This window comes from Pelodiscus sinensis, chromosome 26 (genome assembly GCF_049634645.1).
Source record: "Pelodiscus sinensis isolate JC-2024 chromosome 26, ASM4963464v1, whole genome shotgun sequence".
Taxonomy (NCBI): Eukaryota; Metazoa; Chordata; order Testudines; family Trionychidae; genus Pelodiscus; species Pelodiscus sinensis.
The window spans coordinates 7707921-7733163 of NC_134736.1; positions in this window are offsets into that span (position 1 = coordinate 7707921).

Below are 25243 nucleotides of genomic sequence, written 5' to 3' on the forward strand. Positions count from 1 at the left end.
GAAGTTTTTGTAACCAGTGCCTGTACTAGCAAGGTATAAAGTCTTTGTAGGCCCCCACCTTCTGCATTTGGCATGCCAGAGTGGGGAACAGCCCTAACAGACCCCCCGTGTTGCCTTTCATCCCCCTAAAGCGAAGCACTGTCATGGCCAGGTGTCTAGAACCTGCACACTCTTTGTGCTTATGTTTATTGGACTAGGAAACAGTCAGGTGGTAATGGCTATTGAACCAACTCTGTTTAAGTGTAGCACACATCTGTAAGCTGCATGCAAGCCGCTAGCCCACTTCCCAACAGGTATGGGACATACCGCCCCATGATGAACGTTACTTTCATTGTAAACTGTTGTCCTTGGATGCTTCTCTGTGGAGGAAGGGAATAGAATGAGTGCTACAGTTGTAGGCTGGATGCAAATTGAATTAAACTCCCATCTGCTCTGTGTAGGTGTTTAGCCCCAGGATGTAAAATATACTAGCAAGCCAGCCTAATGGTAGGCATTAGTTTTCCTAAGAGGTCGTATTTTAACCATGGGGTTTCATGTACGCACCCATCCAGCTTTCTCTAGAAGGAGGAGAGTTTTAGGATTTGTAGTTGCATCTCAGACAAAGACAAAGAGCAGGAATGGTCAACTATCATCCTGGTTGAGAGCTACACAGCTGCTGAGGAGAAATAGAGGCCTGTCCATGTGAATGGGAATTGTGTGTCCAAATCCCAAAGGCTCATCTCAGGCTCCATGGGACACAAGTGGCTATAAAGTCATTTTCGGCAGCCTGTGCAGGGCTCTGGAACCAGCAAGCTGCTGCGGCCAAACATCTGCTCTCCTGCCTTCAGGAGTTGACTGCAGCAATGCTGCTACCTAGTGCAGCCTTCTGGTTTTGTGCAGCCAGGGCTTCTGGGAAAAGAACCTAGAGCACCGAAGTCCCCATCCCCTGCGCTACGCAAAAAGCGTCTCCAGGAGTGTGGCTATACTGGCATGAAGGAGCTGCTTTTAGCTTCGCACCCTCTCAGCACCAAGACCTACAGGGATCCCATCTCTTCATTCATCCTTCACACTTTGCACCTCAGGGCCCAGGATTAGAACGCTCCTCACAAACAGCCTGGGATCCAGTTGCCCCTTGCTTCTCCCCAAGGTCAGGGTCCCCGTTTCAGAAGGATGGAGCAGGGAATCGAAAGATTCAGGCTGAGATGTTTTCCAAGGGGTTTTAGGAGAGTTTGGTATCGCAGGGGATTCTGCCCTCTGAGAACCCCAGCTGTCCATTTTGTGTATGTGATGAAAACCTTTAGCGGTGACAAACCCAGGGATGGAGGGCAGAGAGCGAGGGGAAGGAGGAATCACTTCATTAGCTGCTGTAGCCTTTCATCCCGTACGTGGCCAGCACCAAGTACGTTAATGCCCTAGCAAGTGGCCTGGAGTCAACATAAAGAGCTGGACAAACCCCCAGCTTTTAAACGTGATTTTTAAACCAGAGCGCCCAGAGTCGTAGCTGATGCAATTCAGTGGCCTGTCCGTCAAGTGACTTCTCGGTGTGGTTCTTACTAGGGATGTTAAATATTGATTCATTGAATAGTCGAGTAACCTCATGAATTCTTATTGGTTACTTGACTATTCTATAGTCCCCAGGGGAGGGGCCAGCATCTGTATCAGAGGCAGCAGCGCGAGGTGTCAGGCAGGAGCTGGTCCATGACGAGAGGCAGTTTTAAAACCAGCTCCCCTTGCACTGGAGTAGCAGTAACCTCTGTTTTGGGGAGGCGGGTCTGAACTCCCGGACCCAGCATGAGCCGGAACTGAGCCAGGCTGCCAGACCACCTGGCTCCTAATACACTTTAAATGCAGAACTGCAGTGGAGGTAGGTCCTGGATCTGTCACAAGCCAGCACTGAGCCAGGCTGCTGGCCAGCCTGCTAAAAAATGTACTGGCGGGGACTGGCAGGAGAAATGCTGGTAGCCTATAGCATTAACGTATAAGCTTTTGCTCATCAGTTCATCGACTACATGATTACATCCCTAGCTCTTACAAGACACATTTCTAAGGCACACAAATCCCCCACCAAAGCGGCGGCAATTCTGCTCCCTGGAGCGGCAGGGAGGGTGAATGGAAAGGTCCATGGAGAGTGAACTCCCATCTCGCCCTAGAAGCAGCCTCTCTAGCTTAGGCCTGTGGCACGTTGACGAGGGCAGGCACTGGGAGACGCACGCACTGCCTCTCCCTGTGCTGTGAGGAAAGGTCTCCGGTCTCCAGGATGGTTGCCTTTTACATGCAGCCAATTAGCTTTACAAACCTGGCACATAATATAACCCTCCGGATGGCACGTGCTCTGGCCCAGGCCTCTCTCCAGGGAGCCACTGCTCGTCCTTCCCAGCTGTGGAGAGAAGATCCGGAATGCACAGCAAGGAATTAAACCAGGTGCCAAGGAAGAGCGGCAGGCAAGTTGTGCCCAGCCTGAAATTCCCTCACTGACTCCTGGGAGGAAGTCCTGAGCGGGGGAGGGGATTCTCTCAAAAAAGATCTGTCCGGGTGGGCCCTGGAGAGGATGCTGCAGAGAAGCCATCTGTTCAGAGCTGCCCTTGAACTAGGCAGGGCTGGCCTTACCATGAGGCGAACTGAGGCAGCCACCTCAGGTGCCAGACTGGGGGAAGGGGCACTAGGACCCAGAGGGTAGAACATTGTATCTGCTGCTGGTACATACGTATTCTCTCTGCTCTAGACGCACAGAGATGGGGGGGTGCTGTGCTGGAGGAAAGAGGGCACAAGAGACATAACAGGCAGGCAGGAGAAAAGGGGGAATGGGGACATCATTTGAGCTCCCCGCCTCAGGTGCCAAAATGTGGTGGGCCGGCCCTGGAACTAGGGCTGTGGTTTTCAAACGACTGGATTGTCGGGTGCTGGGTCTCGTTGCTGCAAGGGGATCAGGTCACTAGTGGGGGTGTGAAGGCAGCTCCCTGTCTGTCCTGGCACCGCAGGCTGTGCAGCAGGCTCGGCTTCTCGTGGGCGGGAGTGGAAGGAGCACACAGGGCTCCGTGCACTGCCCGTGACCCAAGCTCTAGCTCCACACTCCCGTTGGTTGGGAACCTGCAGCTCGCTGCTTCCTAGGGGCAGCATGGTTTGCAGTGCCAGGATAGGCAGGAAGTCTGTCTTAGCCCGCTTGCTGACCAGGAGCAATTCAAGGAAAGCCCCTCCTGCCCCAGCCCTGACTCCTCTCCCCGAAAACCAGAGCCAGTCTCAGCCCCATGCTGGAGCCCACACTCTAGTCAAATTATGTTGGGTTGCGGGGCATCAACAATTTTCTTCAACTGGGTCATGAGACAAAAAGTTCGAACACCGCTGAACTAGGGCATGCCCGTTTTTATGGCCTGTCTCATCTCTGGTGATTCTGAGCAAAGCGGAGAGAAAAGCATCTCTGTTAGGACTTAGAGCCTGCCCCCACTGCTCAGATGACTCAGAGGCAGGATGTGAGCTGGGGAGAGGTTTCTGGCTAATGAATTGCAAAGGCCAGCATCCCACTTTGCCTTGAAATCCCGCCCACTAGGCAGTGTCAGAAGGAGGAGCTTACATTGGTGCCAAGATCTCATCTCAGCTAGATGGACAAGGTTGAGAATCAGTATTTCACCTTGATAATCACCAGCAGCCTATGCTATGTTCTGTAAAGTGAGCTGGGGTGGGTTCCCCTTCCCTGTGATGAAAAATGCAGAGATCCTAGGGGAAAGCAGGATGCTAGTGCCCCTCCTGGCCCATTTTAACTCAGCAATGTGTGCTAACCCATGACTTTTTACATGGGAGATAAGAATACTAATTGCTTGGAAATATTCTGTAGAAAATGGACACTAAGAATCCGTCTACACTGCACCCATAGCTAGAAATAAGTTATACAGTTTGAGCTATGCAAATTGCGTCCCTTATTTCAAGTTAATTTTGAAACAGCGTATTTTGAAATTTGGCGCTCTCTACACAGCACTTATTTCAAAATAAATTGCCATTCTGAAACATCCCTTACTTCTCATGGAATGAGGTTTACGGGGACGCCGAAATAGTGAGCCCATTATATTTCGAAATAACAGGCATGCTCAAAAGAAGCGGAATAGCTATTTTGGGATACCTCCGATACCCTGAAATGATGCGGCAATGTAGATGTAGCCAAAGGGTACATCTACATAGCAGCATTATTTTGGAACATAGTGCAAAATAACATAGTGCACGTCTACACAGCAAGCCTTTATTCTGAAATACTGTCGAGCTGGAGGACTTCTTACTCGGACTCCTGTAACCCTAATTTCACGAGGAGTAAGGGAAATTGAAGGAGGAATGTTTTCCCTTCAATTTCCTGCTGAGTAGACAGCACCTAAAGCTGAATTAAACTATTTCAACTTCAGCTACGCAATTGACATAGCTGAAGTTGCAGAACTTAATTCAACTTTAGCTCTGCTGTGTAGACGTAGCCTAAGTGGACTAAAGATGATCAGCAATGGAAATTACAGAGCAGATGCCACCAGTATCCACCACGATTAATGCAATTAGTAGTGGCTACCAAAGAAATTAATAATGATTTATCCCCGACATTGAAGTTTTGCCAGTTGCATCTGGGTCACTTATTCACCTTTGCCACCTGCAGAGAGCACATTTTTATAGGGCAAAGCAAGTGAAATCACCTGGAGGGGAAGGGTTTCATCCCATCTCCCTCACCTTCCTCCCCTGGTTTACAGTCGTGAGCAAGCAAAGACAAGGGAGTTCGGCAAAGGTGTCACAATGCATGATCCTAATAAATCAATCCCCTGGATTCTGAGAGCAATCGCGCGACTTCCAACACAGTCATCCCCATAAATCACTGTCATAAAAGCAGCACTGCTGGAGGCATCTCTAGCGCTGAGGCCCTACAGTACTAATGAACATGTGCAAAGTGCCATGTTCCAAGGCCAGGGCTCTGCCTCTCGTCCTTCGCAGACATGTCCGCAGCTCAGCAGCCCCTGTCTCGTGAACAAGGACATGCCTCCCGCCAGAGTCATGGAATGCAGATCCACACAAGAGCATGGGCAGAGCAGATCCAATAACAGCTCAGGGGCAAAACTGTGTCCACAAGGGTCCTTGGCTAAAACTTCCCCAGGAGCAGGACCCAGCTAGTATCAACATCTCAAAAGGAGGAATTTAGATTAGCAGAAACTCACTAAGAACTCCTGAGGAGTCTAGATTATCAGAACTCGCTACCAGGATATTTATTCTGATATGCCCAACATTGTTACTACAGGTTGAACCTCTCTAGTCCAGAACTCTCTGGCCCAGAAACATCCGTGGTCCAGAACGATTTTAGTTAGCTGCGTGTCTGCTTTTCATGGGAGGCATGAGGGATCTGTCAAAAAAGGCTTTCTTTTTAACAGATCCTCCTCTAGACTGCCGCCTTTTGCCAACAAAGTGACGAGTCGGCAAAATGTGATGGCCATTTTTATGCAAATTAGGCACGGGCTATTTAAATCCCTTCCTCGTTTGCAATGTCGACCTGCCTAATCTGCACCCCTCTGCCAACAGAAGGATGCAGTCTAGACATACCCTAAATGTCCTCTAACAACCCAGTAAGCAGTGGGAGTCTTGGTAATGCTGCTAGACAATATCGACCTTCTGTGGTCCAGAAAATTCTCTTTCGGAATCGGTCAGGTCGCAAGGGTGCCAGACTAGAGAGGTTCAACCCATATTTGTATTACAGTAAGGCTGAGAGGCCCCAAATAAGATCCGGTCCCCATTGTGCTAGAGGTGTACATACACACAGTAAGAGACAGCTCCTTCATCAAAAAGCTTCCAGTATTAAATAGCCAACACAGACAAAAGGTGGGATGGGAAAGAGAAGTACAGAGAGAGGAAGCGACCTGGCCAAAGTCACACCATGGCCAGTGGTGAACTGAGAATAGGACCCATGTTTCCCAACTCCCTAGTCACTCACCCAAGCTGCCCTAGTAGGAAAAGGTTGACAGGGTCCCTAACGTATAATAGTACAACGCACAGTGTCAAGCAACCTCCTGGGCAATTAGAAATATCTGGCAAAAATGTCTCTCAGGCACACACCCCAAAATGGGAAGACAATAAACATACGCTACCTGCATTTGTAGGTTCCTGCTGGGTATTGAAACTATTGATTTTCTTCTAATTGCTTTCTTTGTTACATGATCTTGTGGATTACCTAGTGCTAAAAACATTAAACACTTCAAGCTGCCCAGAGTCTCATTAGGAAAAACAGCACTGAATCTGCCCAGTGCAAGGGGAAAAGGCAGTAGAGTTCAAGAGGCATGAGTCTCACCTATCCTGACAAAAGCAAAGAAACACCTTCTCTCCCCACCCCTGGTTTTTCATGAATGATGCCCACTCTTGCTGCAATAATATAATGACTGGATGGAGAATAGCCCTTTCTTTGGCATGGCTCCAGTCTGCTAATGTTGTACATTGACATAAACCACTTAATTGGCTTACGTGGGCCAGGTTTCTAAGGTATGTTATGGGGCCTATTTCTCTGCTGGCAACAAAATCAATAGAGTTTTACCAGCTGTGAATTTGGCTGACTGCGTGTTAGAAGAGTGAGCTAAGTAGTTTGGTTTCTGTATGGACTGGAGACAAATGCGTAATAAGCAATGAAAAGATATCAAGTCTGTACATCCCAGACCAGAATTCCCAGTCTGTGCATCCCAAACACTAGCCCCACACTGTACTTCTCCATGCAGTTGGATGATATTGGCAGAAGTCAGGTACTGAATCTCTGGGGACACAGATGCATTTGGAAACAGAATCCTTGAAAACACTGTGGCTACGTCTAGACTGGCATGATTTTCCGGAAATGCTTTTAACAGAAAAGTTTTCCGTTAAAAGCAGTTGTGGAAAAGAGCGTCTAGATTGGCACAGAGTTTGCGTTATAACGATGCGCTTTTGCGGAAAAGCGTCCGTGCCAATCTAGACGCGCTTTTGCGCAAAAAAGCCCCGATCGCCATTTTCATGATAGGGGCTTTTTTGCAGAAAACAAAACTGGGCTGTGTACACTGGCCCTTTTGCGCAAAAGTTTTGTGCAAAAGGGACTTTTGCCCGAACGGGAGTAGCATAGTATTTCCGCAAAAGCACTGATTTCTTACATGAGATCGTCAGTGTTTTTCCGGAAATTCTAGTGGCCAGTGTAGACAGCTGGCAAGTTTTTCCGGAAAAGCGGCTGATTTTCTGGAAAAACTGGTCAGTCTAGACACAGCCTGTATCTTTCCTTCTTGCCACTTTTGCCTCTGCTCTTTGCACTGCATAAGGTGCTCAGAGTGTCATCAGCTGCAGTAGGCAGTGAGTGCATGAGGGGTGTAGGGGAAAAGGAATCAGAGCTCCACCTGAGAACTGGGCAGTGAGTCATGGGCAAAGAGAGTTTCATGAAGGACTCAGGTATCTTCTCTTCCATTTCTTCCCCTGGGGTTCCATTTTCAAGGATCTGGCTGTGTCTACACTACAAAGATAAATCAGAATACTTGCAAATTGTGTATCTTTTTCCAATTTACTTCTGAAAGAGGCTTTTCCAAAATTTGGCCCATCTATATGGGGCCAAATTTCAGGAAAAAAACCCTCTTTCGGAACATCCCTTCTTCCTCGTAAAATGAGGTTTACAGGAATGCCGACAAAACGCATCCGCTTTTCTGATATTTTTTCTGGAAAAGTGGATGTATTGCTTGGACGCAGCAGAGCTTTTCCAAGATTTGAGGTCTAAGGTTATGTCTACACTGCAACACTATGTTGAAATAACTAGCGCTATTCTAAAATAACTTAGTCCAAGTCTACACAGCAGGCAGTTATTTCAAAATAGTATTAAAATACTGTCAAGCTAGAGGACTTCTCATGCCAACTCCTGTAACCCTCAATGTACGAGGAACAAAGCAAGTCGGAGGAGGAGTGCTCTATTTCGAAATAAGAGCTGTGTAGATGCTCCCTATTTCAAAATAAGATACACTATTGACGTGACTCTATTTGCATAGCTTATTTTGAGGTAAGCCCTGTTGTGTAGATGCACCCTGAAGCAACCTTTCAAAATGTGCTGTAAAAATGCTCTACAGTGAGATAGACAGACAGACAGACAGACTATAAAAAGAATACAAAATGCACCTACCCTAAGCTAAGGACAAAGGGCTAAATATTCAGCCTGAGCACTGCAGAGGGAATTAGCCAGACAGATCCCCTTAATGCTAATGGACTTTGTGTGGCTAATTAGCAGCACGACACTCAATCTATACCCCTACATGATACACAGTTTTCTCCCTGTCCCTTTGAACCAATCTATTTTCCTCACGAAAGCATAAAAGGAAAGGAAAAGCATCTCAGGGCAGAGAAGCAATGACCTTTCCAGCTGCACTTTTAACTCAGCCAGGCACACCAGTGCACATGAAAGTGTAGTGAGACACTCTGGCACCTCCCCCCACTCTCAAATTCACTCCGCTCCCCTTCCCTGCCCTGAAACCAAGGAACACCATGCACAGCCAGGTCAAGGAGCTGTTTCTGCTAAAGCAAACCTTACTCCTCTTGACAAAAGGGCTTTGAAGGGAGACTCTGATGAGAGCAGACACAGCTGGGTCACAGGAGATTTTGCTGTTTGCAAGAGTTTTACACTTTGCAAGGAAGGTGGCTGCATCTAATTTTGAGTCACAGTTCAGAAGCTGGTGTCTGAAAAGTTCACTATTCATCGATCACATACTTTTCACAGGATGGCTGGAGAGTCGGAACTTTCTATCATCAGCAAATAAATCTGTGGGAAGAGCAACAAGTATCAATAAGAATCCATGACCTGGGGACCGACAAGGGCTTTTCAGAAAAATGCAGACTTCCCAAAGTGGGGAAGGGCCAAAGTCTCAACTCTGGAGTCCTCATTCTGCCTCGCAAGAGAGAGAGGAAAATTCCCAGTCCTGGTACACTGAGGAAGTGTAATCGTCTCTTGGTTAGGGCACTGAGTAGAAGTTAAGAGAACCGAACCCACGTCCCACCACTGCCACAAACTCACTACAGGTGCGTCTACGCTGCAGCATTATTTCGAAATAACAATGCAAGTGTCTACACAGCCATTCCATTATTTTGAAATCATTTCGAAATAGCACACAGCTTATTCTGAAATCTGTAAACCTCATTCTACGAGGAATAACACCTATTCCAAAATAGCTATTTCGAAATAAGGCGTGTGTAGATGCTCCACTTCTGCTATTTCGAAATAGCCCCCACCAGGGCCATTCTAAGTTATTCCTCCCCTGTGCCTCCTGGGGCTCTAAATGGAGATAGCACGTCTACATTAAGGAAGCTTGCTTCAGACTAATGTTGAGGCTTCCCTGCAATGTAGACATGTTATTTTGGAATAACTATTCCGGAATAGCTTGTTTCGAAATAAGCATGCAGTGTAGACATACCCTATATGACCTTAAACTAGATACTTCATCTTTCCATCCCTCAGGTTCTCCATCCATCAGATGAGACTACAATCCTTCCTTACGTCCACTGTTTGCAAGCGAGGGTGTGAATTTAAAGTGGGCTAGCTACTCCTCACTAACTTCCTCTATGGACACACTCAGGGCACGTCTATACAGGTTATTTCAAAATAATTTCCTAATTTTGAAATATTAACTCCCAAATTAACTATGAGGAAGCCTCAAAATTAGTCTGAGGCAGGATTTAATTATTGTGGATACGCTACCTCAGCTTAGAGCCCCAGGAAGCATTGGGGAGTAATGATTTTGAATGACCCTGGGGAGACGTTATTTCAAAATAGCAGCAGTGGAATGTTCACACTACGGCTATTTCGAAATAGCAATTTCAGAATAAGAATTAGAAAGCAGGAGTTATTATTTCGAAATAACGGGCTTGGCAGGGTGGACGTGCCACTTGTTATTTCGAAATAAGGGGGGTTATTTTCAAATAACTCCCCAGTATAGACCAGGGCTCACGGTGCACAAGAGTGCCCTCCAGCGGATTAGTTTAATGCGCCCCCATATTCTCACCTGACGCACCACTGCAATAGGTTTGTACACAACATGCCTCGGGAGCTGCCATCCGAAGACTTATAATCTGCTGGCCAGTAATACCCTGGTGCAATCTGTGAAGCAACATTCTAGGTTATGGGCCTAAGGAGAAATTATGATGGAATTACATTTACTAAACAAACCCGTGGAGAAGGTGATCCTATTCTTCAGAGACAAAGGACAACAAGGGCCTCTAGCCATTGTCATCAAAGTTGATTGGTGTGGCTCTTTGGCAGCAATGGGGGACAGGAATAGATCAGTCTGCATTGCAGCAAACAACAGTCTGGACCCTCTTTCATCACCAGACTCCATGGCTCCATCCTTACAGTGGGGAGGAACTTTACCTCACAGTAACTCTCCAGAAAGTGGATTCCAAAGGTGACTGGACTGTAACAGTAAGGGGCAAGACCACCTCAGGGATTCTGCCTTTCTCTCACTCTCTCCCTCTAAAAAAATCAAAGGAACCAGTCTGTGGACTCCAGGTGGGATTCTGACCTGAGAATTGGGCCAGCCCTATTGCTGGGAACACATGGTAAGGATCTGATCTTAGTTTATTAAGCTACTAGTAAGCATTTTACCTTTATTGCTCTGGTACCCATTTCTGACTTTAATGCCTTATAATTGTACTCACTTAAAATCTCTCTCTTGCTGTTAAAAAACAACCACCACCTTGTTTTATTCCTTAATGAAAACTACTCGAGGGTTGTGTTTAAACTAAATTGTTTTGGTAACTCCAGTTAAAGCAGCAGACTGTTTTATCTTCACCCATTATAGGTTCAGGAGAGGGCTGGACCGCACAGAATACACCCTTTTGGAAAAATTCAAGATTGGGAGTGTTTTGTGGTTAGCCTGCAAGTAATAACTAAAGCTGCTGGAAGCCACAGTGCGCCTGGTGTGCTGATGACAGTTGTCAGACCCGGGCCATGGCTCTAGACAGACACTCAAGGTCTGCATGGCTAACTATGAGCATCCCAAGTTGGAAGCTGCAACAGCAAAGCATTGTGAGGCACTCCAGGTTGCAGGGCAAGTAGTGGCAAAAATCCTTCACTGGTTTGGACTGCACACCAGAAGTAGAGAACTTCCAATGAGCATTGAGCTAATACACACAAAGGGACTCAAAGAGCAACCACATGGAGAGTTAGTGAGGCGTAGCTACTGCAGAAAACCAGTCCCCTTAGAAACAAGCCTGAATTTTTACTATGTATATGTCCAGTCATAGCACCCCGAGGCCTCCAAGTGTTACTGGGATATAAATAATGCTACGAATAAGTGCTCCAACTTAAAGGATTTCTACATCACATTCGAGCCCCTTTTGAAAACGATTGTTATTTTTGCACAAGAGAAAGTCAACATTGGAAAAAATGTTATTTATTTCCCAGAGTAAATGCCATAAATTAAAACCAACAGCCCGTAAAGACGCCTGGATGTGAATTCATTGTCAATGCACTCGGTGATAAAATGGGATTTATTGGCTCTTCTTTGCATAAGAAAGCAGAATAAAGCCGGGAATAAAAGGCAGATATGCTACAGTATAAACACATCGGATTATTAGGTGAGAGCTATAGGCAAAATAGCAGATACATTTGTCCTAAAGAGGTAGCGATGCAAAAAAACACCTGCTGTTTTTCAGCACAACAAAATCAGAAAAAGGCACTTCCTCCCCATTCAGAAAGAAGAAAGGAATTTGCCAACACGCTAGCTGGAAAACAGAGTTTGGTACATTGTGTGTGCTGGACAGGGCAGAGCTCTGAAAGAATAGCCTTGTATCCTGTACAGACATGGGCAGGGATGTTTAAATCTTGAGCATGCCCACAGAGCGACTGGAAAACACAGAGCAGATCTGAGAGGTGCATACATGCCATTTCATCTTCCATGGCACAGGAAAAGGTTGCCTTTGTGGAGAACTGTGCCCTCTTACTCAGCACTCTGCATGTTGTTTGCTTGACTGAACTGGCAGAAACGTTAATTAAAGTTCTAAACAGGCCCCCTAACGGTTCAGTTCGCAGTACCTGGAAGGAAATGTTTGTCTGGTCAAAGTAAACTGTATCCAGCCCGTTCCCATAGGGGAATCAATGAGTGAAACACAAACACCACAAAGAAACTACGAGTCCAGCAGGATCTGGCTGGTTTACTCTTCTGACTCCCTTTATATTCTCTGCACCATCTGCCCAGATAGCAGAGAGTTTGCAGGTAAAAGAGAAGTATATACACATTTGCAAATAAAATCAGTAGAAGAAATTAAAATCTGGAGCCTGATTCTCCTCTGATCCCAGTGTGACGGGTTGGATCACAGAAGTCTCCTTGGGGTTGTCCTGTGGTGGGCTGTTAATGCCACTAATGCCCACACTCCTGCCTTCTGGGGCTCCCCGCCCCCCTGTTCTGCTAGGCCAGATGCTCTGGTCTCCCTTGGCCAATGCACAGAGTTGGGGTTACCACCTCCCAGCAGAGCAACAGACACTGAACCAGTTCAGCTCCAGGAGGGCTCAGAACCCAGGAAACCAATCCCCCAAAGGGACCAAAACCCCAGATAAACCCTTCTCCTTCTATTTAACAGTTTTACACAGAGAAAGCTCATCAGGTCAGCTCCCTTTATGAATGAAAGGGAGAGGTGAATAGAGGTTGTACCCCCAGGTAACTATTTTCTACACTAGGCTTGACGATAAACAAAAGTGTTTTTATTAAGTGTAAAAAGTAGGACTTACGTTGTTGCAAGTGAAAACAGTCAGACGAAATAAATTATTTACCTTAAAATAAACAAAAAAGGCCAATTCCTTCTAATCCACTAAGAAACTCGTATCATGCAAATTCTTACTCTAAACAGTTATTCTAAACAGCTTTCACAATGTAAGCAATCTGCCAGCTTGGGCCTGATTCTTTCCCCGTTCAGTCTTAGACGTTTCCAGCAGGCATCTTACATGGTAGGTGTGGGAAGGGTATCACCTGGCGACTCCCTCTATTGTTTGGTTCCCCCTTATATCCCTTTTGCCCAAGGCAGGCATTCTTGATGCTTAGTTCAAACCTCTCTCACTTGTAATGGAAAAGTCTTTAAAGTTCTGCATAGTTCTGTCTTTCCTTTCTGTAGTGGAAAAGTAGGAGATTTAAAATGGGTTTCAACATCAGGTGACCTGGCCACATGTTCTGGCAGGACCAACCACAGTCTGGGCTTACAGGACAAACAAGGCTATTCACAGGTCTTTGGTTTGAGAACTGAGTCATTAAGATCCTAAAGTATCCCTAATGGCCCTCATCAGCACAGTTAGAATTAAAACCAGACTCCCATTTCATATTTTTAAACTTCACATATAAGAATGACACAGGCACAAAAATAGGATATATAGATTCAGCAGATTGCAACTTTAAAATTGATGTTATATGATGCATACATAGTCTTTGAGTTAGGCATATTCATATTCATAAGCCACTTTTTAGAAAGCATGGGGGGAGGGGAGTGTTACATCCAGATCTACCTCAGCTTGAATAGAGTTACTCCAGATTCACACTGGTATTAGAGTTTAGATGGAGATCCTGCAAACAAAATATTCTTGATCACTGGGCATTTATGGAGGCAAGAGCTGCAATACAGCGTGTGAGGGTTTGGGGCACCTTCCTGGAGGGGCATTTCAGGAACTTGCACTGGTTTTACTTTTTAAATACTTGGCAATTCGAGTGCCTAGGCCAATCCCTCCATTCCACAGTGCTGAGTGGGTGAAAATGATGATCGGGGCTTTTTTGCGGAAAAGCGCGTCTACATTGGCAGGACGCTTTTCCGGAAAAAGTGCTTTTCCGGAAAAGCATCCTGCCAATGTAGATGCACTTTTTCTGAAAATGCTTATAACGGAAAAGTTTTCCGTTTTAAGCATTTCCGGAAAAGGGTGCCAGTGTAGACATAGCCTATTTGTATTAAAGCTGAGATTAGTGGGCAAAGCTGAGAGCCAAGCTCAATTGTACAAACAGCAAGAGGTCACAAACTAAACTGAGCCTTTGACAATGTTTAGGCAGCTCCAAGAACCTAGGAAGCACCAGGCTGGATCGGAACCAAGACCCATCTCGCCCAGTCTATCAGTGACCAGTACCAGATGCCCCAGGGGAAGGTGTAAAAATCATGCAGTAGCAGGTGTGAGATAATCTGTCCCCAACATTGTTTCCCCCAATTTTGAGGCGTTAGAAGTTGGTTTAAGAATTGCAACACGGGCTTCACTGTGGCTGCCACTTATTTGAGTAACCTGAGCTGTCTGGCTGTTACTTCAGTGCTCCCTGGTATGTTGGTTGCCTCCACCTGTTGTCTCTGGTCTCCCACTTTGGCTGTCAGCTCTTTGGGCAAGGCACCTCCTCTGTGGTAGAGGTTGGCACAACACCTAGCACAGCTGGAAGTAGGGGCCCTTCTGGATTCCTCATAGCCCAGATAACCACTGCTGAGTTTGGAAACCGATTTCAGGAATAAAAAGGAAAGAGCAGCAAGGATGTGTGAGCCAGAGGGGAATCTTGACCTGAGATGAAAATAAGCTCAGAGACTTATGAGAGTCAGTGCAGAGTAGAGAAAACTTGGTCTAGTGTTTAGAGCACCAACCCAGAACCCAAGAAACCTGGCTTTGCCACAGGCTTTCTTGGTGACCTTGGGCAAGTCCGTTAAGCTGTGTCTACACTGCACAGTCAATCCAAGTGATTGGTTCTGGGGTCAGCCCAGCAGAGGGTGTGAGCATGCTTGCGAGCGTGTCCTCCCTGTTTCTGTGTTGGCCTGTGTGTGCCCCCTGGCTCTTTGTGCTGAGACGCTCTGGTATTCTTTCCCTGGCAAGAGTAGGAGAACTTGTCTGCCCTTCCCAAGGGAGGGAGCAAAGTCTCTGGAGGATTTGGCTTGTGCCCTTGCTGAGAAAAGGGAGGGTTCCAGCTTCGATAGATGAACCCGAGTAAACTCGCTGGACTTCAAGCACCTCCAAACCCAGAGATTATTTTGTGTGGACGACTGGGGCTCAGGTTGAAACCCAGGTTCAAGAGCCTAGCACAGTGCCTATCCTTTGGGAAATGGGACCAGTCTGCTTCCCCGCCCTGAGAAGAATGCTGTGAGGTTAAATACATTAAGGATTGTGCGGGGGTCAGATGCCACAGTGATGGAGTGGCTAGGACAGATACATTTATTCCACTAGCCTGGACTACTCCAGCACCCCATTAAAAAAAAACCCACTGCAAATGATCTGGGTAAACACTCACTAAACCCTGGAAGGGTGTTTTTATTACAAATGTCCTGCGTGTACAGTTCACAAGAGGACCTGACAAGCCCAGCTGAGTGCAAGAGATAAAATCTGACATCTCCTCCTCTAAAAACAATGGCAGCTCCTTTGCATTTCTCTCTCCTATCAGCTAGGGAGCTCTTCACACATTCGCGGCTTCATTTAAATGGAGCTTTGAAAGGTAGGCTTTTCAAGCCAATTATTTCCCTTTCCTGAAAAGTTTTGCATGCTCTTCATTGGTCAGGATAAAAAAATAAATTAAAAAGGCAAATAATGTGTCTGATTTACTTGGAGTCTGTTACTGTTACCAACAGTCAAACGACCAAGGTAAACAGGCCTGCTTATTTTACAAACGTCTATACACAGAATATGAAAATCAAATATTGATTCTGGAGAATGGGCTCATAATGGATTGGCCGTCCCCTTGATAAATAGCTGGATTTGCATGTGGATTCAGAGCAGGTTCCATACAAACAAACCTAAGTCAATATTAGCCTCGCTCACTTCCCACTTGGGCCGCTGCAGCGTGCCTTAAAATGAGACAAATCTATGCATCACGCTGTCATCCTCACCTTGAGGGTTTCTGTCCTTAGGCAGGGGTGGGGACTGGGCTAAAGGCTTTGTGTGAGTTTCTGACTGCAGTGCATTTCTGGCCCGCATCAAGATGATGAATTAAAGTATAAAAATAGAAAAAGGGGAGAGACAGAAATAGCCAGCTTGGCGGCTTCAATGTCCATCGAAATTCAAATAACCTCTAAATACCCTATTTGCCTTTAGGACTGGGTTGGCACTGGCCTCACTACTCCAGCACAGGGAGCAAGGGGGATTTCAATGGCACAATTGTTTTGTGCGTGCTCATGGCACTGGACAGAATTTCACCCTGGCTGATTCCAAGAGCCAACAACATAACAACGGTGCAATGGACTTAGCCAACAATTCACTGAAATGCATAGACATCGGGTACGGGTACATGAAAACTACCTGGCTCAAAAGTCACCAGTCCTGGATGTGAATGTCGCGGCAGCTGTGGATTCAATAATCCACCTACTGGTGATCTGGACCATACAGCTGAGATTTTCACAAGAGGAGAGGAATTCTGCCCTTTAAAACGGAGGGAATATATAAGGCTAGGCCCCATCCACTGCTTTGAAAATCACAATCATTGTGTTTTATCTCCCATTTCATGCACCGGCCACTGGAAAATGAGTCTAAAGAGTGTCTTAAAGTGGCGGTGAAGAAGTATAATAATAATGGGATAACAACAGAACATAAACTATGGAAGGGGGAGGAAATCCTAAAGCACTGAACATAAAGAATGATGCTGCTTATTACCAGCAAAAGGAAAACCATGGGGAAATGATAGTTTAAAAAGGAAGTTCTAAGACTCCGCAGGGAAAACCAGGTTCTTTTTCCTATTGAATTTGTTCAAAATTTATGCAGTTAAAACAATATTCTGTTCCATGATATCTCGCATGAGCAGGCCTGTGTATTAACAGCACCCTGATGGATTTCTCAGAGGCTTTCTCTCCATTGTTTTTCTTTGCAAAACACTCGGTAGACATTAACATCGAATGTTTTCAGCATCAAGGGTTGCTGCAATAAGCGCTGACAATAACCCACTGGGTTAAATCCTGGTCCTTTTGAAGCCAGTGAGGAGTTTTGCCATCAGTTTCAGCAGAACTGAGATTTCACCTAATAGCTGCATTCACTTCACATCTAGGGATGAAAGTTTCCACTATTACACACTAGGGCTACATCTACACTGGCGGCTTCTTGCGCAAGAACAGCTGTTCTTGTGCAAAAATTTGCTGGATGTCTACACTGCACGCGCGTTCTTGCGCAAGTACATTTACAGTCTAGCATCGGAAAACAGGGTTTCTTCTGGAAGAGTTATTCCTCTCCCCACAAAGAATAAGGCCTCTTAGGCAAGAGCTCTTGCTCACGAGGACAGTGTAGACAGGCAACATGAATTTCTTGCACAAGAAATCCGTATGGCTAAAATGGCCAAGAGAGCTTTCTTGAGCAAGAGAGCATCCACACTGCCACAGACGCTCATGCGCAAAAGCACATCAGTGTAGATGCGCTCTTACGGAAGACTTTTTGTGCAAGAACTCTGCTGCAAAACAGTTCTTGCGCAAGAAGCTGCCAGTGTAGACGTAGCCTAGAGGTATGGCTACACAGCTGGGCAAAGGTCGAACTAAGCTACACAACTTGAACTATGTCAATTGCGTATCTGAAGTTGAAATAGCTCAATTTGCCTTCTGGCCCTGTCTACACAGCAGGAACTCAAAGGAAGAACACTCTTCCTTCGACTTCTCTTATTCACTGTGAAAACAGGGTCACAGGGGTCGAAGTAAGTTGTCCTCCCACATGACATTATTTTGAAATAACAGCTTGTAGAATAGACGCACATTTTGTTATTTCGAAATAACATCAGTTTTTCCGAAATAACGTTGCTGTGCAGATGTACCCTAGAAGATTTACCCAGTGTTGCTCGGGTCCTTACCTCAATTCATTTTTTTTCTTAATTTAAATCACTGCTCTGGCAGGACTGGGGATGAGGTGCAAGATGCAGGCTGCCCTGGGGGAGAGAGGACTACCCCAGCCCTCTCACCGCAGCAGGGGCCAGGTGAGAAGCACGTCTCCATGGCCACTGCAGCACCAGTGGGCCTAGCTGGGGGAGGGGTGCATGTCCCCCAGATGGGGCAAGTCCAGATTCATCTAAGCCCTGCACTCCCCATCCAAGCTGAGGAATGTAGCAACCTGTGCATTGTCCCCTTGCTCCCTGACGAAAGGGAACAGACAGTAATGTTCCCATATGAACAGCCGTGGGGGAAAGCTGCAGCCCCCGCTCCCTGAAGTTACTTGAGGGGTAGGAGGCTCGGGGCTGGAGCAGTCCCAGAGGGAAGTACACCCCCACCCAGACCCCTTCACCTGCCTTTTCTATATGCATATGGTATTATGCATCCCTCTATGACTTGCAGGGAGGACAGAGCTTCAACACCTCCACACACACGCACACAACCAAACCCTGACCTTGCTTTAAGTTATAAGAGGAAGCTGTATACTGAATTTGGTGGTCCTAGCTCTTACCGTTTAGGAGGAATTCTTGAACAGACAGACAAACTCACTTGCTCACAGACAAACTCTCTGAAATACATAATAGAATCATAGAGCGCTAGAACTGGAAGGGGCCTCAAGAGGTCATTGAGTCCAGTCCCCTGCCCTCACGGCAGAACCAAGCACCTTAGATCATCCCCAATGATGATGTATTATTATAATATATATATTATGTATGTGCAGGTATGTATATGTATTATTACAGTGGTATCAGGAGTCTCCCCATAGGCCGAACGTCCTATGCCCATATTGAACGCGGGATTGTCAGAGGCACGGTGTGCTTAGTACAACGATACAGGAAAGCGCTTTAGCGAGCCTTCGGCTTTAAGCACACGCATCAGTCCTATTGATGGCACCGGGGCATAGATTCATGACCTTCTGTGATTTCCAGCCTCAGGGCCTCCTTGATATCTGCTGGGGCTGCAGGATTCAGCACCCCTGAACGTCAGGCTGTAAGGCAATGACAGGCGGCACCCCCATAGGGTTTGCAAGTCTAAAAGACAAAGGAGCTAACCAATGGATGAACTGAAGAGACACATGGGAGGGGAGGCAGGAGAGAAGTTGGAAAAACAGAAATAATAGGAAATGTTAGCATAGACAAGCAGTGTACACCGTTCCCTTCGCCTGTCCCTCTGTTTCGACTGTAAGCCTGCTGGGGTAGAGACTGTCTCTTAGCTGCATGCCTTGGGTCACTACCACAATACAGTTGGGCCTTGCCACTCAAAGTAATAATTAAGGAATAATTCGTTACCATAAGCCAATCAACCGCCCTATCACAGGAATCCCAGCTCCCCAGCTGCCTGGCCCTTAGGACGAAAACAGAATTCTTGAAAACTGACTCATTGTTGTCATGCTTTAGCTCAGTATGAGCCAGGAAGAGGAGATCTCACTGGATCCGTCCCATTCAAAAAAGAAGGTACAGCTATGTTTGAGGGTAGGCGGTGAAAGACTCTTGAAGAGGGGACAACAAATACAAATTAAAGAACCCAACAACCAACTTTTCAGCAATGTCCAAACACCTGGTTGTTGGGCGCTTTAATTCTGGACCCAGAAATATCTGAGTAAACTAAATTAATCAATGGAGTTTTACCACTCAAAGGAGATCTAACCTGCTTTGCTGTGAATAGAAACAGGTTTCCTCACTTGCAGTATATTTTTGAGTAGGATCAGGAGGGTCCGATTTATTATTGGCCCTTCTTGAGGTCGGGTCATTATGTAGCGATGAGAAGCTGTTTTGTGTCGGGATTTTTATAGTGCATTCAAATTATGTGAGTGCCTGAATGGAGCGGTTATCAGCTGGCATGAAGCAAGGCACAATCAGGGCAGGAGGGCATTCTCCTGCCGTTTCCAGCATTGGAGCTATGAATAGCAGGTGTGGAATTTATGGGACAGTCTCAAATCCTTGCAGAATGTATTAGAAAACCAGCAGGAATTTCTTTTTTAGTCGCAACAAGATTAGTGACAGTGAAAGAGTGGGAGGCAGAGTCTTAAAATAATAACCCCACTGTGAACTCACAAAGCACCATTTATCCAAGGGTTTCAGAACTCTTTACAAACATTAATTAAGCCCCATGATATCCCCAGGAGGTAGGTATTATCCTCATTTTGTGGACAGAGGTGGAAATTGAGGCATTGATGGATTAAATGACTTGCCCAAGGGTCAAAGAGTGAATGAGTGGCAGAGCTGGGAATGGAACTAAGATTATATGACTCCCACCCAGCACTCCCTTCCTTGTGCACCTTTATTCACAGGCCTCCACCTCACGTTGTTTTTACACTAAGTGCTTAGGTTTACATCACATCCCCATATAGCACAAACCATTTATGGTGTATAGACATGACTCAGGTACATCCTAATTCTTAGACATCAGTGAAGAAGCCAGCAGAATCTCCGGGGTTTGCATCTGAGCCGGGACGTTACACAGAGAAGCCTCAGGCACTTTTTCGAAAGAGTGCCATGATGCGATTATGCAAATGAAGCGTGGGATATTTAAATCCCTGCTTCATTTGCAATTTCAACGTGCCTAATTGACATCCCTCTGTCGAAAGAGGGGTGTCGTCTAGACACAGCCTAACAGATTTATTGGAGCATAAGCTTTCATGGGAAAAGACCCACCTCATTAGATGCATGTCATCTGACGAAGTGGGTCTTTTTCCATGAAAGTTTATTCTCCAGTAAATCTGTCCATCTATAAGGTGCCACAGGACTTCTCGTTTATGCAGATTCAGACTAACACGGCTACCCCTCTGATACTTTTGTTCAGGGTAACACCCGAGCTTCTGCAGAGGGCTGACTTCAGGAATATGGAGCACTCAGCTCCCACTTCAGCCCTACTTAAGTGATGCATAAAGCTTTGCACACGGGGTGAATTTTCTCCTAAAAAGTAAGGAGACAGGAGACACCAGTGGTCTTCCCACATGGAGGGAGGGAGTGGCATGTTCCAATCATCCCCAATAATGATTTGGGGGAATAAGTAGCAGGGAACATCCTGTGTCAACACCTTCAGGTTCTGCAGCTGCATGTGAGGGCCTGGTTGAAATGAAAGGCCACTCGCGTAATTGCCGCTTGGGTCTCCAAAGAAAGACGAGCTAATCAGCAAAGCGCCAACTCAATCACAGTGTCGCCCTTCTACACGGGCTTTGTTAGTTTAAAATTCCAAAGGTTAATTCTATGGAAATTGAAACTTACTCCAGAGGAAAAACCCGGCCCTGTGAAATAATCGCTTGCATTAGGCTGGGAGGGAGAACAGCTTTTCAAATAAGCCCTTTGATCTACAAAAACGGACGTGACACTGGAATGAGAGTTGAGGAAGAGGAGCTTTAATTCCCTTTAATTTTTTGTCTTCCACAGAGCTCTCCGAGCCACTTTGATTGGTTTCTGTACTCACCGAGGCTCATGTCCAAAGCCATGTTCAAACTACCCACTTTGGCCACAAACTTGTCTGTGAGCGGTTTTCTGCCCTGCAGCTGGGAACGAGTCCCCCAACCCAGATGGACAGACTTGACCTCGTCGGGCTCAAGAAGAACGTCCACACGGCTGTGTATAACATGGCAGCTCAATCCCCGCTAGCACAGGTCTGTCTATCTCGCTTTATTGCAGCCATAGTCTAAAAGGCCTCATCCAATAGGAAATAGGATGTAATCATGTAGTCGATTAACTGATAAGCAAAAGCTTATAGGTTAATGCTATAGACTATCAGCATTCCCCTCCCTACCACCAGTAAATTTTTTAGTAGGCTGGCCAGCAGCCTAGCCCAGTCCTGGCTTGCAAAAGGTCTAGGACCTACCCCTGCTGCAGTTCTGCATTTAAAGTGTGTTAGGAGCCAGGCGGGCAGGCAGCCTGGGTCAGTTCTGGCTCACACCGGGTCCAGAAGCTCAGACCGCCCCTCTGGACAGTGGGTACTGCCACCCCACGCTGCTGCCTCTGTATCAGAGGCAGCAGTGCAGGGCGATAGGCCCATGAGGGGAGCTGTTTTTTAAACCGGCTCCCATCGCAGACCAGCTCCCACCTGGCACCCTGCGCTGCTGCCTCTGATACAGAGGCAGCAGCACGGAGAGGCAAAGGGCTCCTCGGGAGTGAGGCCAGAGTGCACTGGCTGCTGGCCCCACCCCCGGGGACTACAGAATAGTCAACTAACCAATAAGAATTTATGAGGTTAATCAACTATTCAATTAACCAATATTTAACATCCCTAATACGAAAGCCAGTGGGAAGGCTCCCATTGACTTCAGTCAGCTTTAAGGTTATATCCTAAGCCCAGAAATATTCAAGAGTGACCACTGACTTTGAGTTTCTCCACTTCTTTGAGTGGCCAGCTTGAGACCTCTATGCGTGCTTTTCAAGACTGAGGCACGGCAGTTGGCTTCAGCTGTAGCTGCAGAAGCAAAAAACTTTCAAAAAAATCAGGTCCCAGTGTCTCAAATTGGCCAATTTTCACTTCTGGAAATGTGTCTGCCAGTCACAAGTTCACCCCTCTGGGTAAGGGGCTCGCATGGCAGAAGGCCAGGAGTAAAATGATACAAGCCTAAGAGGAAACACTTTTATTCCAGATAGAAATCTCATGGAATAATACTACATCATAACAATTATCAGTAATAAGAAACAATGTTGTTTCTCTAGCATCATTTATCCTGAAGGATTTCAAAGTTGTTTATAAACTCTATGTAGGAAGTAATCATTTAACGCAGTCCCCACTACGTTAGAGGCTGGTTGATAGTGCCCAGCAAGGCTAGAGAATAGTTTAAAACAGGAAACAAAGACGATACTACTCCATTCCCTCAGTGAGGGTAAGCAGGCATAGACCCAGAGAGTATACTAATCTGAGACACTGAACTTCTTCCAACTGAAACTACAGAGAGGTTGTGTCTAGACTGGCAAGTTTTTCCACAAAAGCAGCTGCTTTTGCGGAAAAACTTGCCAGCTGTCTACACTGGCCGCTTGAATTTCCACGAGAACACTGACTTCCTACTGTCTGAAATCAGTGCTTCTTGTGGAAAAACTATGCTGCTCCCATTCGGGCAAAAGTCCCTTTTGTGCAAAGCTTTTGCGCAAAAGGGCCAGTGTAGGCAGCTCAGATTTGTTTTGCGCAAAAGCGCGTCTAGATTGGCCACGGACGCTTTTCCACAAAAAGTGCTTTTGCAGAAAAGCGTCCATGCCAATCTAGATGCTCTTTTCCACAAATGTTTTTAACGGAAAACTTTTCCGTTAAAAGCATTTGTGGAAAATCATGCCAGTCTAGACGTAGCCAGAGAGTTTTGGGAGGCAGAATTGAGCTGGTTTTTGAGCAGAACAAAGGAGTTCAAACCTTGGTCACACATCTCTACACCTACCTTTCCATTCTACACCTACCTTTCCATTTTTAAAATACATCTTTAATTCAAATCTTGCAAATGAGCGAATGTTTGCTTAGAATATACAAAGCTGAGCCTTACTTCGAATTACCAGAGGGCCAGATCCTTAGCTCATGTAAACGCGGGTAGTACTGATTTCAGCAGAGATGTGGTATTTTACACACCTGCAGGCCTGTAGAATCCAAATTTAGAACCACTCCAGTTGGCTTTGCCAAGAACTGGATTAGGCCCGTCACCACCTCTAACTCAGTTTGAAATCCAGATCCTTGTAGATGTCCCGCGGGGGATTGTAGCTTCGGTCAATGGGATATTTTTATATAACCTCATGCACAGTATAATGGAGACGTGAAAGTCCCCTCCCTCACCCCTCATTTATGCAGGGACCAATAATGCTAATTTTCCAATTTAATTGAACATATGTTTGCATGGCCCAGCCAAAACACATTTGGCAGCCCTTCTTTCTGGCACGGCTGAATTCAGAGTGGGCTATCTATTCAGAACAAGCTAACAAAAAGCAGCACAGGCCAGTCTGGGGATCCCAGCTTCTCCCCAACATGTCTCTGCCTCTTTGATCTTAAACACAGTGTAGATCAGCTGAGTGGAGGAAGCAGACTCTTCTACAACTGCAATGGGCAATCTAGGAGTGAGCTGCATCACTGGCCCTCCATCATCTCAGAGGGTCGCAAGGTTGTCGTCACCAAGATGGCCTCCCAAAATAGGGTCGTTTTGCTTACTGAGCTTGCGTGCCTAGAATTTGCAGGGCGTGCCAACTGAACCGTAGCCGCGCTTTGATTGGATGCAGAGGGAGGACACGGCTCTCACAGTGAGCGTTGTGTGCAATCAGCACGCACCTCACGTCACATGTCCCTGCTGTAGGTGCAAGTCACTTTAGAAATATCGGTCAGAAAAAACCGTAAGTGGAAGGAAACCAGTGGAATCTGGCAACACTGCTGGTGGGCAACAGTAAACAACATGTCTTGTGGGTCACACACACCATCCCAATGGGACACATGCGGGCCTCATGCAGCAACTTGCCCACCTGTGTGCTCCACCCTCATTAGATGATAAGGAATTGCTCTCAGATGCTTGAGAATCTGGGAGCATTTACAGACAGGGTGTGAATCCCTTAATTTCGGATGGTACTGGGAAGGGTGCTTAGCAGCCTACATGTTAAAAATTTAGTAGTCAACGTGCAGAGAGTTTATAGTAGATTTAGTCTTTAGAGGCTAGAGTGCAAATCTGTCAAACCACAGAATACTTTGCATCCTTCTCCAAAAAAGAATCCTGCCAAGGCAGGTGTATTTGCTTTAAAGGGAGATTTTGCAATTCTGGTCATCAACAATGCAACGGAAGATTCGCTAAAATTCCAAAGGATGTGTGAAAATCAAGATGAGGAAAAACAATCCGACCAAGGCTCTAACTGTAGCCCTCCAAACAAGCATGAACAGCAGCACAGTGGCAGATGCTGTTCTGCAAACGCACTGGCTGACTTTGAACAAGTGACCCTGCAATCTGTGACCAAAAATTACACCATGGAAAAAATAACTTTAAAAGAGCGGGAGGCAGGGGAAGGGGCCCAGCAGAGCTGGGTCTATCCCTGGGTCGGTAAGAAATGCTCTCACTGCAGGATCAGACGTGGGAAGCAACCGCAGAGCTCTGGGAGTGGCTTGGCTTTGACTCAGTTGGGTCAAGAAATGGAGAGGAGTTTCCTAAACACTTTCAAAGCTGCAGGCAGTTTAGCAAGTAGACCAGGCCTGTCACTTCATTCCTTACATAAAATAAAGAAATAAAAGCAACTGAGTTGGCCTCATCTTGTGTGTTTTGCTGAGTGCAGTTTCTGGAAATGTCTATGGCTGGAAGCACTGGGTGGTCTTGCCCCACCTCTTCTGTCCCTGCCCACCTATGTAGAGTGCCAGCACAAACCTCTGCATCACTTCTGTCCCCAGGACTAGGGACGTTAAATGTAATCAACGAATCGACAAGTCGATGGATTTTCCATCAACTAGTCAATAAGTGGAGGAGCTTAAATCTGAATACATTAAATCTGTATTAAATCTT